General features: G+C 50.8%; 1 long non-coding RNA gene across 1 annotated transcript; it reads left to right on the forward strand.

Annotated features, from left to right (window-relative positions):
- Positions 1-14,335: 14,335 nt before the first annotated feature.
- On the forward strand, positions 14,336-16,069 carry LOC120973522 (uncharacterized). Its single transcript, XR_005768553.3, has 2 exons — positions 14,336-15,417; positions 15,612-16,069. It is a non-coding gene; the product is annotated as an uncharacterized lncRNA (long non-coding RNA).
- Positions 16,070-19,302: the final 3,233 nt, after the last annotated feature.

Here is a 19,302-nt window from a genome sequence, read left to right on the forward strand (position 1 = left end):
AACTCAAGCAAAAATTCAATACTGACAAAGATGGCTGGGAAACTGAAAAGGCAGCTTTATTGAAGAGAGCAGAAGATGCTGAGGCCACACTTAAACCGGCGACTGAGGAGCTATCCGGCTTAAAACAACAGATCAATATCATGTCATCAGCCATCTTTGGTAAGAACATATCTCCCTTGCACCTTAATAATCATATTATAAACGGCTGCCAGCTTAGCCATACCTTTACTGATATAGGTTCTCGAAGCGCTAAGTTAGGCTCAGACATGCGCGTCCGGCTTAAAGCTGTCTACACTCTTGTAGAATAGTTGTATACTGGTGCCCAACGAACCATTGCTGCTACACTGCATAAGAAATCTCCCTCCACACTCATCAAGGACATGCTGGAGCAGTTATCCGTGCTACCCCGAAGGATAGACAACATAAAACGGGAGCGACCAGAGCCGGCGCCTTGACTGCCTTGAGCCGGGCAAAGGCATGGCAAGCAGATCTTGATCCTGAAGATTTGACCAATGGCTGCTGAGGGAGTCCTGGACTAAGGGGTCCTCGGGCGTCCGGCCTGTTAGCCATGGGCCGGACTGATGGGCTGTGAAGATACGAAGACCGAAGACTGCACCCGTGTCCGGATGGGACTCTCCTCGGCGTGGAAGGCAAGCTTGGCGACCAAATATGTAGATTCTTTTCCCTTTGTAACCGACCTTGTGTAACCCTAGATCCTCCCGGTGCCTATATAAACCGGAGGACTTAGTCCGGAAAGGACATGTACTCATTACCATAGTCATACAGGTTAGACTTCTAGGGTTTAGCCATTACGATCTCGTGGTAGATCAACTCTTGTAATACTCATATCCATCAAGATCAATCAAGCAAGAAGTAGGGTATTACCTCCATAGAGAGGGCCCGAACCTGGGTAAATATGGTGTCCCCCGTCTCCTGTTACCATTGACCTTAGACGCACAGTTCGGGACCCCCTACCCGAGATCCGCCGGTTTTGACACCGACATTGGTGCTTTCATTGAGAGTTCCACTATGCCGTTCCTTAAAGGTTTGATGGCCCCTTCAATCATCAGCAACGATGATGTCCAAGGTAAGACCTTCCTCCCTAGACAGATCTTCGTGTTCGGTGGCTTCGCACTGCGGGCCAACTCGCTTGCCCATCTGGAGCAGATTGAAAGCTACGCCCCTGGCCGTCAGGTCAGATTCGGAAGCTTGAACTACATTGCGGACATCCGCAGAGATTTGATCTTCGCCGGATTCAAGACTGCGGCAACCACTCCTGGTTACCCCGATGAACATGACCTAAATCTGTCATCGGATCGCATCCAGGAGACAGCTCCTTTAACCGCTCTGGCCTTAGATCCGGAGCAGACTACGCCATCCAAGGACGGGAGGCTCAACCCCACCACGGAGGCCACAGATTCCCCGGCATTGGAGCTGCACATGGACTTAACCTCACACGATACCTGTGTCACCAGAACTCCGGACTCATCTCTGGTTATAAGTACCGAACCATGTGAGTCCGCGGACGCCGAACTTGATCGTTTCTCAATCTTTGAGTTTAGCGCCGCAGACATCTTCCAACACTCGCCCTTCGGCGATGTGCTAAACTCATTAAGGAACTTGTCCTTGGCGGAGGACTCACAGCCGAATTATGTTCGGTTCGAGCTAGGGGCTGATGAAGGAGAATTTCGCTTCCCACCCACCACCCACTTCGTAGCCACTGTCGAAGATTTAACCGACGCGCTTGACTATGACTCCGAAGACATCGACGGTATGGACGACGATGCCGGAGACGAGGAGGCCCAAAACCCGTCGTTCACCGGACGATGGACGGCCACTTCCTCATACAACGTCTACATGGTAGATACGCCAAAAAATAATAGTGGCGATGACAAGGAAAACCCCACAAAGGAGGACCCTCCTAAAACACAACCAAAGCGCCGGCGTCAGCGGCGCCGCTCTAAATCCCGTCGCAGCCGGGACAACAACAACACCGGCACAGGAGACGATAACACTCCGAATGGTGTCGAAGACACAGAAGAACCCGATGAACAAACTGCCGAACAAGACCATCGGGAAGATGGGCAAGTCAGCCCTGACGAACTGGCAATGGAAGACGACTCAGAGGATGGTAGTTACCATCTGCCCTCCGAGGAGGAGGCAAGCCTCGGCAACGACAACTTGATTGTGCCTGAGGAGCCTCTGGAGCAGGAGCGCTTTAAGCGCCAGCTAATAGCCACTGCGAGGAGCCTGAAAAAGAAGCAGCAGCAGCTTCAAGCTGATCAAGACCTGCTCAATGACAGATGGACCGATGTCCTGGCAGCAGACGAATAAGACCTTAAACGCCTAGCCAAAAGTTACCTGAAGCGCAAATTGCTACCTCAGTTCGATGATGAGGCGCCAGAGCCCGCACCAGCATCACGCAATGCGGTCGATCGGCCACCGCGTGACCGGGATAAAACGGCAACCCGAGCTGAAAACAGACTGTTCCACCTCGCCGTAAAGGCAAGGATAAGACAGCTCGGGGCTATACATATGACCTTCGGCAAGACCTGGACAGTAGAGCAGGACATACAAGATCGATCTACGGATCGCGAGGACGTGCCTTGACACGCGACGACGTCTACCTAGTCGGACGTGACAAACCTAGTCACGCTCGGGTCGATAACCATAGACGGACTCCATCGGAGCTACGTCACGACGCGGCTCGATATAGAGGCGCCGCACACCCTCTGTGCTTCACTGATGAAGTAATGGACCATGAGTTCCCAGAAGGGTTTAAACACATAAACATCTAATCATACGATGGAACAACCGATCCCGCGGTATGGATCGAGGATTTTATTCTCCACATCCACATGGCCCGCGGGAATGATCTTCACGCCATCAAATACCTCCCACTAAAACTTAAAGGGCCAGCCCGGCACTGGCTAAACAGTCTGCCCGAGAATTCTATTGGCAGCTGGGAGGACCTGGAAGAAGCTTTTCTCGACAACTTCCAAGGTACATATGTTCGGCCGCCAGACGCCGATGACTTAAGACACATAGTTCAACAGCCCGGGGAGTCAGCCAGGAAGTTCTGGACTAGGTTCCTAACTAAAAAGAACCAGATCGTCGACTGTCCGGATGCCGAAGCCTTAGTGGCCTTTAAACATAGCATCCGCAATGAATGGCTCGCCCGCCACCTCGGCCAAGAAAAGCCAAAATCTATGGCAGCCCTCACGTCACTCATGACCCGCTTTTGCGCGGGTGAGGATAGTTGGTTGGCTCATAGCAAAAACACAGCCAGTGAGGCAGGCCCCCTCCGAGGTTAAGAACAACAATGGCAAACTCCGACATAACAAACATAAACGCCGAAGCAATGGTGACAATACCGATGACACTACAGTTAATGCCGGATTCAGCGGCTCTAAGTCCGGTCAGTAGAAAAAGCCATATAAAAGGAACGGTCAGGGACCATCCAGCCTGGACCGCATACTTGATCGTCCGTGCCAGATACATGGTACCCCAGACTAACCAGCCAATCATACCAATAGGGATTGTTGGGTCTTCAAACTGGCCGGCAAGTTAAACGCCGAGAACAAGGAAAATGGATCGCAAAGTGAGGACGATAACGAAGAGCCCCAGCAGCCGAACTCAGGGGGGCAGAAGAAGTTTCCCCTTCAAGTCAAAACGGTGAACATGATATATGCTACACACATCCCCAAAAGGGAGCGCAAGCGCGCACTAAGGGACGTCTATGCGATAGAGCCAGTCGCTCCCAAGTTCAATCCATGGTCATCATGCCCGATCACTTTTGATCGCCGGGATCATCCGACCAGTATCCGGCATGGTGGATCAGCCGCACTAGTCCTGGATCCAATCATTAATGGATTCCACCTAACAAGAGTCCTCATGGACGGTGGTAGCAGCCTCAATGTGCTCCATCAAGACACAGTGCGCAAAATGGGCATTAATCCATCAAGGATAAAGCCAACGAAGACTACCTTAAAAGGAGTCATACCAGGTGTAGAGGCCCGCTGTACGGGATCGATCACACTAGAGGTTTTCTTTGGATCCCCCGACAACTTCCGAAGCGAGAAGTTAATCTTCGACATAGTCCCATTCCGCAGTGGTTGTCACGCACTGCTCGGACAGACAGCATTCGCTCGGTTCAACGCGGTGCCACACTATGCTTATCATAAGCTTAAGATGCCCAGTCCATGCGGCGTCATAATGGTCAACAGAAACACGGAACGCTCCCTCCGTACAGAGGAGCACACCGCCGCCCTAGCAGCAGAAGTACAGAGCGACCTTCTCAAGCAGAACCGTAACCCGGCTGCCGAGCCCCTCGACATCGTAAAGAGGGTCCAAACTACGCAGCAGCAGAATAGAGCGGCTCATCAAGAGCTCGACTAGCAATTTGGCCTCCATCCCAGCCCTGATCAGGTAGTGGCATTCGTACCGCGCGTACATAACTACACACTCAAAATCCCATGGGTATCGACGGAGGCATGGCTAGCTCGCGATCCACAGTGCGGCTCGACTGACCCCCGGATTCGCACACCTTCACCTTTCCATTTCATTTCGGGTTTTTCTCTTTTCGAGGTTTCTTCTGACAACCCGTTTGTCGGACACACCAAGGAGGCAAGGAGCTTTGGCGTACAAGGGAATCTCCAGGTGGTCTCTACTAACGATTGCTATACATGTTTTACATACCCGCACGCAGCTTGCTCTTGGTCCTGGCATGTTAAAATAGCCTTATTTGCTTATCGTATTTCTTGTACAAGTACGCCTTGACGTATTAATCACATTACAATGGTAAATAAATGGTAGCATCAGCTTATTACTTGATTTTCTCCCTGCCTTTGTATTTATTACTCATCGAACCCGTACACTCTGGTATGTATCACTTCGCCAGGGGCTTCATCACGCCCCGCAGTACGACAATAAAGTCCGAACACTTTTTATAGTACGTTTCGGCACCCCGAACTTATAACATTATATGCATCGGCTCCAAATCATGCCTTTGGTCAATAGTTGGGTTGCCCGGCTCCTGTGCGTACTACCTTACGTTCCGCTATATCGGCTAGGGTAGTAAAGGGAGAAGTACTGCGATTGTGTCCCGGTTCTTCTGGACGAGCACCTCAGTAGAGAAAACCGAAAACTGACTGTCATGATGCAGTGAGAGCCGGTCAACTGTTCGGAAGTTACAAATCGTTGGAGATTTCCCCCGCATTACGCGAAGGATCGGTACTTCCTGATCAGACGCTCATCGCACTCTGGTCCAAGAACTAGGGGCTTTGCCTATGTTTTATTGTAAAACTCCTATGGCTAAGTGAGGGTGTTTAAGCCGCATAGTCTGATTGCCTGGTTCGTTGCGCTAAACAACTCCTTCAAGGACCATACAATTGGATCAAGATTGTTTAGATTCCATCCCGAACACCCCCGTACTACCTACGTGGGGGCAGAAGCCGACGACTGGCCAACCCTCAGATTCCATACAAACACGGCCGCACAGGAGGAAAAATTAAAACATAACAAAAATTATATTACAAACCGACTTTGTTTCATCATACAAGGCAAAGGCAACACGAATGTATTCATTCGAAAATAATGTCCTGCCCACACTGCGTTGCCACAATGCGAGACCCTTCTAGGAGATCCGCAAAATAGTGTTCGGGTGTGCGGTGCTCCTTGCCCTCTAGCGGCCCCCTGGCCAGCTCGACGGCGTTCATCTTCGCCCACCACATTTTGCAACGAGCTTAGGCCATACGAGCACCTACAATACAGGCCGATCGCTTGACGATATCCAGCCGAGGACATGCGTTCACCATCCGCCTCACTAGTCCGAAGTAGCTGCCAGGTATAGCTTCGGCTGGCCATAGCCGTATTATCAAATCCTTCATGGCTAGTTCGGCCACCCTATGCAGCTCCACCAGTTGTTTCAGCTGATCGGTGAAAGGCACGGGATGCTCTGGCACAAGATACTGCGACCAAAATAGCTTCTCCGTGGAACTCCCTTCCTCGGCTCGAAAGAACTCTGTGGCGTCGGACACACTTCGCGGCAGATCAGCAAAAGCCCCTGGAGAACTCCAAATCCGGGTTAGCAAAAGATAATTCCTTTTCGCATATTTGCTTTGCATACTGAATGCCTTACCCGCTGCAATCCTCCTCGCCTCCTGGATCTCTTGGAGGGCGCCCTGCGCCTCGTTCCAGGCCGTCTCCGCGCTCTGCCGAGCCTTGGAGAGTTCGGCCTCTTTAGCCGACGCGTCATGCTCCAAGGTCTCATCACTACAAAAAAAAGACACATCCGTGACATTTTGGGCCGAAAGAAATTTTTTTCTGTCATACTTATGACACTTCTATGACAATAATTGTGACAAAACACGGTATCATCATAGATGTGGTGGGGTCCTACTTCTATGACAAAAAATCATGACAGAAAATGGGCTTTTCATCCTGGGCGGGCCGGAGACGTAGCTGCATGACATTCTTTGGGCCGTCCATGACGGAAAAAACCGTGGAAGAAGCGAGGGCGCGGAAAATATCGGGGTGTTCCTGGTTACGGTGGGTGGTCGGGGCCGAGCGATGTGCGTTTCTCTCGTACACGCACGCGCGTGGGTGCGAGGCGTTGGGCTCTAACTGAACCCGAGCGATTGCACTGCAGGCTACGCGTTACTGAACCCAAGAGATCGATCGATGGTTGTTAACTGAACCCGATCGAGCTATTCCTTCGCTACTGCTGCTAACTGAAGCCGATCGATGCTGCCTCTGGATGAACAGTGAGCGTTGCTGGGGGGGTTTGGATGAACAGTTCCCGATGGGGGTGGATGAACAGGACCCCGTGGTGTTGCCTCTGGATGAACAGGACCCCGATCGATCGAGCCGGTTGGGGCTGGATGAACAGGACCCCGTGGAGGGCAGGATGAACAGGACCACCCCGTGGAGGGCTGGATGAACAGTAGATGGTGGAGGGCTGGATGAACAATAGCCCGTGGAGGGGTGGTTGAATAGGAGCCCGTGGAGAGGGCTGGTTGAATAGTAGCCGGTGGAGTAGCGCACGGTGGAGGCTGGATGAACAGGAGCCCGTGGATGAACAGTCGCAGGTGGAGGCTGGAGGAGGTCGACGGTGGATGAACAGTAGCGCATGGAGGCTGGACGCGGTCGACGGTGGAGATGAACAGTATCCCGTTGAGTCCCGTTTTGCGGTACGCCACACCCCTCCCGATGAACAGGACCCCCGTTTCGAACGTAGCGCTCCAACACAAGTCCATTTCCTCCGTTTTGTGGTATGCCACACCCCTCCCGATCAATAGGACCCCCATTTCGACCATAGGAGGTCTGTTTCCTCCGTTTTACGGTACGCCAGACCCCTCCCGATGAACAGGATCCCATTTCGAACGTGGCCGGTCGAACACAAGGCCGTGTCCTCCGTTCTGCGGTACGCCAGGCCTCATTTCCATCGGCTGTTCCGTCCAAGCCGGGTTGGCTCCCACGCGTTCCGTTGCCTCCCGATGAACACGACGCATTCCATTGCCTCCCCATGAACACGACGACGACACAGTTTCTCCGTTCAGACCCAGCCATGTACACGAGCCCTGGCCGTACGTACGCGCGAGTAGGCGTTCGAGACCCCGCCCGTATGTACGTACGTGGCCGTATTTACTTTCTTGCACCCTGGCCGATGTACGTACGTGTACATGCTACGTGCGCGCCTCTACTACGACACGTGCGCGCCTCTACATCGACCAGTATGTACGTACACGTTCGCGACCAGAATGACAACGCTACGTACGCTTCGACCAGGTGAGTCCCGACTGTCAGGCACTTCCTTGCGTGCGAAGATGTAGCTGGTGGGTCCCAGCAGTCAGGGGGGCGAATCGTTTTTTTTTTTTGCCCGGACGCACTTCCTTGCGTGCGAAGATGTCACTGGTAGGTCCCAGCAGTCAGGGGGGAAATGTTTTTTTCGTGAAATACGGTTGCCCGTCCGGTGGGTCCCTGCTGTCAGGTGGAGGAATCATTATTTTCTGCGTAATAAGGAGGCACTTCCTTGCTGCGGCCGTGGTCCCAGATGTCAGCCTCTTCACGTACAGTCCATGTCCGATGGAAGCCATTCCTTGACCACGTTGACCATGCCGCGCCGAGAGCACCATGGCGGTGGACGACGGCAAGGCCTAGGAAGGTGTCGGTGTACAAAAGTAGGGGCTCTCCTTTCGACCCCTTTACTTGTGCACGGGCAGTCGGAGCCACGCGCCACGACCGCACTTGGCAAGGCAGGGGAGGTGAACCGAGGTGAAACCGAAGCCGAAGACAGCCAAAGCAATGCCAAGGCCAAGACCACAAAGAGCAGAGGGACGAAGCAGGTTCCCCCGGCAAGACCCTTGCCGGGGCGGCTCGTCCAACACCAGCAGAGCGCACCACCCTTGAGCCCACGGTCTCCAACACCATCAACCACGTTGGGCCTGGGGCTCAGGAGGCACCTCCATGGTGGCATGCAGATCTTTGTGAAGACAAGAAGTGTCCAGGATCATATGAGGACTAAAGGACAACGATCCTCAGCAAGATCCTTGCCGAGGAAAGCCACAAGACCCCCGGCAAGATCCTTGCCGGGGACGACGGTGTGCCACGACAAGACCCTTGTCGGGCCACCCGGCAAGGCCCTCACCAAGGGCGTCAGCGGGGCCACTGCCAGGCCCGCACCAACCAAGTCTCCACCGCCGTTCGCATGCAGCTGCCAGCCCAACCAGCTGGGCAGGCACCTGCGTGGCAACATGCAGCTTCCAGGCCAACTCAGCACACGCCTACGTGGCGGCATGCAGATCTTCGTGAAGACCCTACCACCGCGCCACCTCAGCTGCCTGCCTACATGGCGCCGCATGCGTCGCTGGCCAGGGCGCGTGTCGAAGCGAGGAGGAGCGGCGACGGACGGGACGGGCCTCGTTCCCGTCCCCGATAAAGCGAGGGGACACCTAAGATACGCATTAAATGCGTCTTGTCCTGTAATACGAACGATAAGCTCATAGCACTGTAGGCCTTTCCACCTCCTATGTGCCACTATGGCAGCCCCTTTCGACTATAAAAGGAGGCCCATGGCATACTGGAGAGGGATTCAGCTCTTTTGAACCACGCAGCCACCGCAGCTAGTTCAAGAGCTCAAGAACTCTCTGAAATACAGCCACCAAAGCAGGACTAGGGTATTACGCATCCTCGCGGTCCGAACCTGGGTAAATGATCCTTGTGCTGACTGTTGATCCTGCTCTTCTCACAACCCTGCGCCCCGACAACCGTAGTAGGGATTCTTGTGATCCCATAGGTGTCATTTACCACCGACATCTTTGGCGCGCCAGGTAGGGGGCGCAATTGTGAGAATCTGGTCTAGTAGTTAGCCTAGCACGTTCTGCATCGCCATGGCTTCTAGAGGAGAAAACGGCGCCGCCTGCGAGCGCGAAGGACACCAGCGCGGCGACAGAAGAAAAGCTAAGTCATTCAGAGCCTTGAGCTATTTCCTTTTGTATATAAGGTTATCGTCCTCAGAGATCCCGCCTATGTATGGAAAACCTGCACGCAGAGGGGCCCTCCCGCGATTGGCAACACCATTGTTATATTTCGAGTCCGCTCAACAGCTCAAGCGGCCGCGTCGAGAGTGGCGGGGTAGCCTTCCGCACCTGGCAACGCTCTCGATTCTGACTCGAGTCAAGCTCGACAGTTCGGGCGACCGCGTTAAGGGCAGTAAGGTGGTTCGCCCGGCAGCAAGCACACCCGGCAGGCCAATGGGGACCCGTCCCCAAGACGCCGCCCTGGGTTTACACGCCGGCAGGCCTAACCAGTTATGTAGGGTGGACATGCAACCGGAGATGGCGCCCCCCTGTTTGGATCCGAGGGGAGAAGTAGTGGCGGAAAAGCGCCGTGTTGGGGTGCACCCCGGCGAAACCTTCGCAGAGGTGCGCGAAAAGGGCCATGCACGCCACAGCATTTGGGGTAAAATCCAAGAGGCGGAAGCCAAAGGTGTGTATGATGTCGCTGAAGAAATCGGAGAAGGGAAGACAAAGCCCGCAGGAGAAATAGTCGACAAAGAAAGGGTACCGATTTGGGGCAGCCTCGGCGTAGTTGGCGGGGATGACGCGCGTGGCTGGGTGCCCCGTCTTCTCTCCCGCCGTCTTCACCCCCCACAGGGGCTTGAAGGGGTCCCGGAGCTCGAACAAGTCAACTGTCGAGGGGAAGTAGGCGGACTGCGTCCGCTGCACCACCGGCGCACTCTCCGGTGGCTCCGTCGCTCCGGCATCCTTGGCCACTCCCTTGCCCTTGGTGGATTTGGGCGCCATGGCGGCTAGGGGAGGGGCAAGAAACAGAGGGCGGCGAGAACGCAACGGCGGCGAGCAAGAGCGAAGCTTAGGGAAGAAGAGGAAGGCGACCGGAGGCTTCCGAGATTGGGATTGCGCGGAGGGTAAAGGAACAGTGCGCCCACGGTTATCCCTTTTTATGGGAAAGGTGCGGGCCTTGCTGCCCATTTACTGCGATGTGACGCATGCGTGCGGGAACCGCCCCACGCATGAGCCCCACGTCACGCACGACCCTCCACGTCGCGCGCGGGTCGTGGGAAGAGCAGCGCGCGAAAAGTTTTACCGCGGTAAAAACCGCCCCGCCTGCCCGCGCACCATTTTGGGCCTGGCCCAACAACGTGTCGCGCTTATGTGTGGCCCAGCCCCGGGGGCTCCTGTCGGTGTACAAAAGTAGGGGCTCTGCTTTCGACCCCTTTACTTGTGCACGGGCAGTTGGAGCCACTCGCCACGGCCGCACTTGGCAAGGCAGGGGAGGTGAACCGAGGTGAAACCGAAGCCCAAGACAGCCAGAGTAACGCCAAGGCCAAGACCACAAAGAGCAGAGGGACGAAGCAGGTTCCCCCGGCAAGACCCTTGCCGGGGCAGCCTCCGCGGCCCCGGCAAGGCCCTTGCCGGGGCGGCTCCTCCAACACCAGCAGAGCGCACCACCCTTGAGCCCACGGTCTCCAACACCATCAACCACGTTGGGCCCGGGACTCGGGAGGCACCTCCATGGTGGCATGCAGATCTTTATGAAGACAAGAAGTGTCCAGGATCAGATGAGGATTAAAGGACAACGATCCTCAGCAAGATCCTTTCCGAGGAAAGCCATAAGACCCCCGGCAAGATCCTTGCCGGGGACAACGGCGTGCCACGGCAAGACCCTTGTCGGGCCACCCGGCAAGGCCCTCACCAAGGCCGTCAGCGGGGCCACTGCCAAGCCTGCATCAACCAAGTCTCCACCGCCGTTCGCATGCAGCTGCCAGCCCAACCAGCTGGGCAGGCACCTGCGTGGCAACATGCAGCTTCCAGGCCAACCCAGCACACGCCTGTGTGGCGGCATGCAGATCTTCGTGAAGACCCTAGCACCGCGCCACCTCAGCTGTCTGCCTGCCTACATGGCGCCGCATGCGTCGCTGGCCAGGGCGCGTGTTGAAGCAAGGAGGAGCGGCGACGGACGGGACGGGCCTCGTTCCCGTCCCCGATAAAGCGAGGGGACACCTAAGCTACGCATTAAATGCGTCTTGTCCTGCAATACGAGCGATAAGCTCATAGCACTGTAGGCCTTTCCACCTCCTGTGTGCCACTGTGGCAGCCCCTTTCGACTATAAAAGGAGGCCCATGGCATACTGGAGAGGGGTTCGGCTCTTTTGAACCACGCAGCCACCGCAGCTAGTTCAAGAGCTCAAGAACTCTCTGAAATACAGCCACCAAAGCAGGACTAGGGTATTATGCATCCTCGCGGCCCAAACCTGGGTAAACGATCCTTGTGCTGACTGTTGATCCAGCTCTTCTCACAACCCTGCACCCCGATAATCGTAGTAGGGATTCTTGTGATCCCATAAGTGTCATTTCCCACCGACAGAAGGGGACGAGGCAGAGCTGGGGAAGACGCGGCAGTGGATGCCCACGCGCAGAGGAGTATGAGGGTTCACTGGTTCGCTGCGGTGTGAGGCTGCCGTCGCCGCAGAATAACAGGGGGTGTGGGTGAGTAAAGGGATGGCTTGGCCAGCGGTGGGAGTAGTAGGGGGCGGTGAGGCCTCCGCGGCATCGCAGCCGGCCACGGAAGGCAGGAGCACGAGGCACGACCGGCGCTGTGATACGTCTCCAACGTATCTATAATTTTTTATCGTTCCATGCTATATTATATTCTGTTTTGGACATTATTGGGCTTTATTATACACTTTTATATTATTTTTGGGACTAACCTATTAACCGGAGGCCCAGCCCAGAATTGCTGTTTTTTGCCTATTTTAGAGTTTCGCAGAAAAAGAATATCAAATGGAGTCCAAACGGAATGAAACTTTCGGGAACGTGATTTTCGGAACGAACGTGATCCAGAGGACTTGGACCCTACGTCAAGAAAGCAATCAGGAAGGCACGAGGTAGGGGGCGCGCCTACCCCCCAGTGCGCGCCCTCCACCCTCGTGGGGCCCACGTTGCTCCACCGACGTACTTCTTCCTCCTATATATACCTACGTACCCCCAAACTACCAGATACGGAGCCAAAAAAACCTAATTCCACCGCCGCAACCTTCTATACCCGTGAGATCCCATCTTGGGGCCTGTTCCGGAGCTCTGCCGGAGGGGGCATCGATCACGGAGGGCTTCTACATCAACACCATAGCCTCTCCGATGATGTGTGAGTAGTTTACCTCAGACCTTCGGGTCCATAGTTATTAGCTAGATGGCTTCTTCTCTCTTTTTGGATCTCAATACAATGTTCTCCCCCTCTCTCGTGGAGATCTATTCAATGTAATCTTCTTTTGCGGTGTGTTTGTTGAGACCAATGAATTGTGGGTTTATGATCAAGTTTATCTATGAACAATATTTGAATCTTCTTTGAATTCTTTTATGTATGATTGGTTATCTTTGCAAGTCTCTTCGAATTATCAGTTTGGTTTGGCCTACAAGATTGATCTTTCTTGCAATGGGAGAAGTGCTTAGCTTTGGGTTCAATCTTGCGGTGTCCTTTCCTAGTGACAGTAGGGGCAGCAAGGCACGTATTGTATTGTTGTCATCGAGGATAACAAGATGGGGTTTATATCATATTGCATGAGTTTATCCCTCTACATCATGTCATCTTGCTTAAAGCGGTACTCTGTTCTTATGAACTTAATACTCTAGATGCATGCTGGATAGCGGTCGATGTGTGGAGTAATAGTAGTAGATGCAGGCAGGAGTCGGTCTACTTGTCTCGGACGTGATGCCTATATACATGATCATACCTAGATATTCTCATAACTATGCTCAATTCTGTCAATTGCTCAACAGTAATTTGTTCACCCACCGTAACACTTATGCTCTTGAGAGAAGCCACTAGTGAAACCTAGGGCCTCCGGGTCTATTTTCCATAATATTAATCTCCCAACAACAAGCTATTTATTGCGCCGTTTTTATTTTACTTTCTTTACTTTGCATCTTTATCATAAAAATATAAAAAATATTATCTTATCATATCTATCAGATCTCACTCTCGTAATTGACCGTGTAGGGATTGACAACCCCTTATCGCGTTGGTTGTGAGGGTTTATTTGTTTGTGTAGGTGCGAGGGACTTGTGCGTGGCCTCCTACTGGATTGATACCTTGGTTCTCAAAAACTGAGGGAAATACTTACGCTACTTTGCTGCATCACTCTTTCCTCTTCAAGGAAAAACCAACGCAGTGCTCAAGAGGTAGCACGCTGCTTTGGGCGGCTGGAGCAAGAAGACCAGAGCTTGAAGAAGCACTACAGCCATTGGATGGACATCGTAAGGTCACTGGAGCTAGAATCGTTCATATTGACTAAGTTGACAAAGCCCTCCGTCCCCGTCAACTTAGTTGGCCCACAAATCAGCCTCCCACTATTGTGGGTCCCAGCTAGCAGGGGTATTCATTTTTTTGTGCGTAATAAGGAGACACTTCCTTGCGTGCGAAGATATAGCTGGTGGGTCCGACCTGTCAGCGGTAGGAACGTTTTTCGCGAAATACAGAGGCCCTTCCGGTGGGTCCCAGCTGTCAGGTGGAGGAATCATTATTTTGCACGTAATAAGGAGACATTTCCTTGCGTGCGGCCGTGGACCCAGCTGTCAGCCTCTCCACGCACAGTCTACTTCCGATGGTGTCATTCGTTGACCACGTTGACCACTCCACGCCGAGCGCATCCAAGGTGGTGGACGACGGCGAAGCTGGGCTGGGCTGGATGAACAAATAATGTAGCGTCCATGCGGCCATTTACGTTTTTTCTAAAAAATTACAGACCATTTGAATAACTATTTGGATCACGAAACGCCACTACGAGGAGTGGATCCCGAACTCCCGGAAAAAAACCCAACCTCCCGCACCACCTCTGTCGATTCCCCCCGGCTCCCGCACCATCCCATCATCGCCCTGGATCCCGCCGCCGCCCCCTGACCAACCTACCTCCCGCCGCCGCCCCCCGACCCCGACGCACCTCCTGCCGCCGGCCACCCGACCCCAACGCCCACCTCCTGCCGCCGGCCGCCCGACCCCAACGCCCACCCGCTTCCGGCCGCCGGAGCCGCCACCCCAACTCGCTAGCTCCGCCGCCGCCGGCGAAGCCCCCGCGCCCTGTTACCGGATCCACCGGCCGCAGCGACGCGATGCCCACCTCCGCCCCCTTCCCCCGGCGACCTCGACCCCGTACTGCACCGGGACACCGCCTGTGGCCTCGGATTTGAGCACTGGCCACTAGTTCTGCGGATGCTCACGCGGGGGTTGTGCTACTCCGGCGAGCTCCTTCATCCTCGATCACGGCGCGCCGACGGCGCCCTCCTCCCTCTCGTTCCCTCTTCCATCCCCAAGCCCAAATCCGACGAGCTTGTCAACCGGCGAGCCTTGCTGTCCCTACTGCTGCCACCACCCGATGTCCACCGTGCCTACCTGTGATGCACCTGCAGCTAGAGGAGGGCTCGGCCTGCAGCAAGAGGAGGGCACAACCTGCAGCTGCGTGGCCACATCCGGCAGAGAAGATAGAGGCGGCTGGGTCATGGATCTTGCACGCGCCCCTCCGGCCAGGAGGCTGCCTAGCTGCTGAATCTCCCTGACGCCACCAGTACGTGATTTTGAGACACGCGGCCGTCGCAATCCAAGGTCGCCGGCGCTGTTAGGCCGGAGTTGGGAGGCGGTGGTGAAGTTTCTGGGAAGTCCAATGTCTCCTGTGCGTCCAGTGCGTCGTCCGTTACGCCGCCGCGACCTGCAACACTTTGGGGCGGACATCATCGTAACCTTCTCCCTCCGCACAAGTTCGCCGCCTCGCTCGCGAGCAGTTCATGCGACCAGCCATCTCTCATCACTATTTTGCATCGGGATGCCATCCGTCGATTGGCAGAGAAAACAGAAGTTCAGTGCATACGTCCTTCAATTCACCATCTCTCACATTGTTAGTTAAAAAAGGTCGTGTTTTGTTCTAGCTTTGATATTGCTTTCTGAAGTTCAATAGTATATGTGGGTGCAAAAAACAAGTGTTTTGATTTGTGGTTTCAGTTTCTTCGCAGATCCTTCTTAAAAAATGCAACCAAAAAAGAGTTTTCTTGCAAGTTTGTGCCATCGTGACTGCATTAGCCTGACCAAGATTTATGTTTTTGTAGAAGCACAAGACGGCGCTGGCAGGTGGATGTGTTGTATCAGAACATGAAGCGCTGGTTGAAGCTAGTCCCATGCGGAGCTACTAGTGCTTCTCTTTTTGTAATTGATTAGCTGTTGCTGTTGTCCTAGGTTTTTTTGGTCTTAAATTATTCACCATCTCTCACATTGTTAGTTAAAACAGAAGTTCAGAAGCATATGATTCTCTGTCTGTTTATTTGCCTACAAACTATTAAGCCCAAGTGCTATGCAGCCGGGCCGAGGGAGCAGTGCCAAGCTACAGCCCGTGATGCTGTTGACGGCCAGGTGCTCCATCACGGGCAGTTCAAAAATACTAATGCTAGTCGGCCGTATAGGTTCAGTAGTGGTAAATGCTTCTGGTCTTGATGTTTGGCCGTACTTGAGGTAACATGCTTGAGGTTCAGCTTGGTACAGTATATGGGAGCAGTTTTGATTTGGTCTTTTTCTGCGGTTTGGCACCATGTTATATGTATTTTAACCTGCACAAAATATATAGCACTTAGAGTCAAATTTGTTGTGCAAGTGCGGATGCTCCATAGGTGCTTGTTATAATCCAAAATCCATTGAAAACACAGTAAAGTTCGTATGTTTAAAAAGCCTTGGAAACCAAAAACGAAATTCATCAAACAAAAATACTGGCGAGTTCTTTGCAAAAACCACATGAAGTTCAAGAAGTATAATTTTAGAGGTTCAAGTAATATGAGAACGCTGGAAGTTTGCAGAAGGAAAATACCAGTGGTGTAGTTGCCGTCGGCTACATCGGCCGGAGCCCTGCTCCTCCACGAATCTGGCCAACTGCACGCCGCCGACGTGGCTCCGCACCATCCCAACCTACCCGACCTTCATGGGGTGCCAGCGGTGTCCTACATCATTATGCGACGCTAATGCGTGCCATCTGCCGATGAGCTGTCGTGTACAACCCGAGCAATGAGCTGTCATGTACAACCCGAGCAACGGCCGGGCCTCGCGTGCCAACGACGGGCCCTGAAACTTCGCGCGGCTGCTGCTCTTAGTCACCCTTGCCATCGAGCGTGAGAGTAGAGCAAGGGCTCTCTATCCTGATCTGGGGTTTCATCACGGTTGGACACGACGTTGCCTTGTGAAGCACACAGAAAATTTCGGCAAAAGAAATAACATATGTTTGCAACCCAGATTTGTTCTCAAATGCATGCAAGATGTACAAGCAAGCAAAAAAGTACGAGTTGTGTAAGGCCGAGGTCCGCAATGTCACGCCGGTAGCGGTACCCACACACTGCTCCCTACGCATGCATGGTTTTCTCTCTAGTAACTAGGAGTAGCATGTTTCGTGAATGTGTGAAGTCCTGCTAGTACCAACAGAGAAGGAAAATCGCCACTAAACCTCATTTTGAGATAAATGGAACCAATTTAGAAAACTTGGGAAGCCGACAGTGTGTCGCCACCAATTTCTTTTATAAGATGGTCGTGTGTGCGTGCATGTGGTGGTCGTGAATGGTGTGCTCGGTGTGCTCATGTTATGGGTATGCTTTTTTTTAATAAATCAGAAGTTCATACATACAAAAAACCAAAGTTAAAAATATCTTATAAAAGAAATGTTTGTATGCAAAATTCATATGTGAAAAATGTGTTTTGTGTGTGAGTGTGAGCCAACACCACAAGATCGGATGAGGAAAAAGTAATATAATGTAACCAGAAAATGTTCATTCAACAAACAGAGTACTCTGATGTATACGAAAATCTCAAATTCTTCCCATTTCTAGGAAAAATAAAAGAAACGAATATCATTTTTTTAAGTTTGAAGTTTATTTAAAAATTGTTTTTTTCTTCCTAAGAATAAAACAAAGAACTTCGAATTAAAATAACAGAGAAGTTCAACTTGTGGATTAAAAATAGATTTTCTCCGATTCTAGGAACACCTACAAGTTCAACTTTAAATAACTAAGCAAATATAAGTAATGAAGCGATTACAAAACTCAAAATTCCCCAATAATAAAAAAATGAACTAAGAAGTTCAAATTCAAGTAATACAGTAGTGCAATTTTTATAATCCAGGAAGTTCTTTGTTAATTATAAAACTGGGATTTTCACATTTAATAAAAATAAACCAAGAAGTTCAAATAAAAAAAGCAGTCCGGTTCAAAAATTATACACAAAATGGTATTTTCCCATTTAAAAAAATTAGAGGTTCAAATTTAAATAACGGAGAAGTTCAATATTTATTACAATATCAAGAAGGTCAAATTGAAAAAAAATGAGCAGTTCAAAAAGTTTATAAAAACATATTTTCCTTCTTTTAAAAATAAGACCTAGAAGTTCAACTTTAAATAATTCAGTAGTTCGATATTTATTATATAAGTAGGACTTTTCACGTTACTAATGAATAACACCAAGAAGTCCAAACTTAAAAAAAAAATGAAGTTGTTTAATGTTTATATAAACTCGGATTTTCCCAAATGTTAAAGATTAAAACCAAGAAGTTCAATTTCGAAAAACAGAGTAGTTCAATGTATATAAAAACTCAGGTTTTCGAGTTACTAAAGAATAAACCAATAAGTTCAATTGGAAAAAGCGGAGTAGTTTGATATTGATTTGAAAAATCAGATTTTTCTAGTTTCTAAAGAATAAAACCAATAAGTTCAATTCGAAATAACGAAGAAGTTGGATGTTTCTAAAAAATCCTGCAATTTTCACATTTCTAAAAAGCACAATGAAGTTCAAATAAAAAATTAGAGCGGTTCAATGTCTATAAAAACATCAAATATTTTCGCGTAACCGAGAGAAGTTTGGATTAATAACTGCCAGAAGTTCACATACTAAACGGTGTGCATTTTGCATTAACAATAATAATGAAAAAGCAAAGGCTAAAAAGTTTGGTTGCTAGAAGTTCAAGTGCTCGGCTCAACAAAGTTCAAAAATTCTTGTGAGAAGTTCACCTTTTATTTCCATGTTACTTTTTTCCGTATAAAAATCAAATACAATTCTTTACTCAAAATATAAAAAGGCGAAGTTCAAATTGGAATAACAGAGAAATTCAGGGTTTATTAAAATCTAGGATTTACCTGTTCAAAAAATAAAAAACACAACACCATTTTTTGCACTTTCAAAAACAACTCATAAACGAAAAAATGGTTGCTAAAATTTCAAGTGCTCAGCGAGGAAAAGTTCAAAAAATTCTTATGAGAGAGGTTCACCGTGTATTTGGATGTCCAAAATACATAAAAAAATATGTTGTTTTTTGTGTTTTAAAATAAAATTCTCTCAAACGAGAGAGAAGTTCAAAGTGATAACAACCGAAAGTTCACGTACTATATGGTGTGTATTTCATATAAGAAAAATACAATAAAGTGAAACAGAGTGAAGTTCAAACAGACATGCCCCAGAAGTTCAACTACTTCACGCAGTGCGTTTCCTTTCGCAATGAACGCAGAAATCATGATCTCGCCATTTTCTAATTTACCTCAAAATGACAGGAATATCATTTGTGTAAGTTCAAGTCCTCGGTCGGAGAAAGTTAAAAATATTATTGTGAGAGACGTTTGTACAAAAGGAATATTATTTGTGTAACACTGACGAATGGATGAGAAAATTACAAACGAAAATACGTCACAGAAGTTCAACGTGAAAACAACAGGAAGTTCGACTACTATGCTGAATGAATTTTAGATGAAAAACTTTTAAAATCGTCGCGAGTATGAA

This window comes from Aegilops tauschii, chromosome 2, assembly GCF_002575655.3.
Source record: "Aegilops tauschii subsp. strangulata cultivar AL8/78 chromosome 2, Aet v6.0, whole genome shotgun sequence".
Lineage (NCBI taxonomy): Eukaryota > Viridiplantae > Streptophyta > Magnoliopsida > Poales > Poaceae > Aegilops > Aegilops tauschii.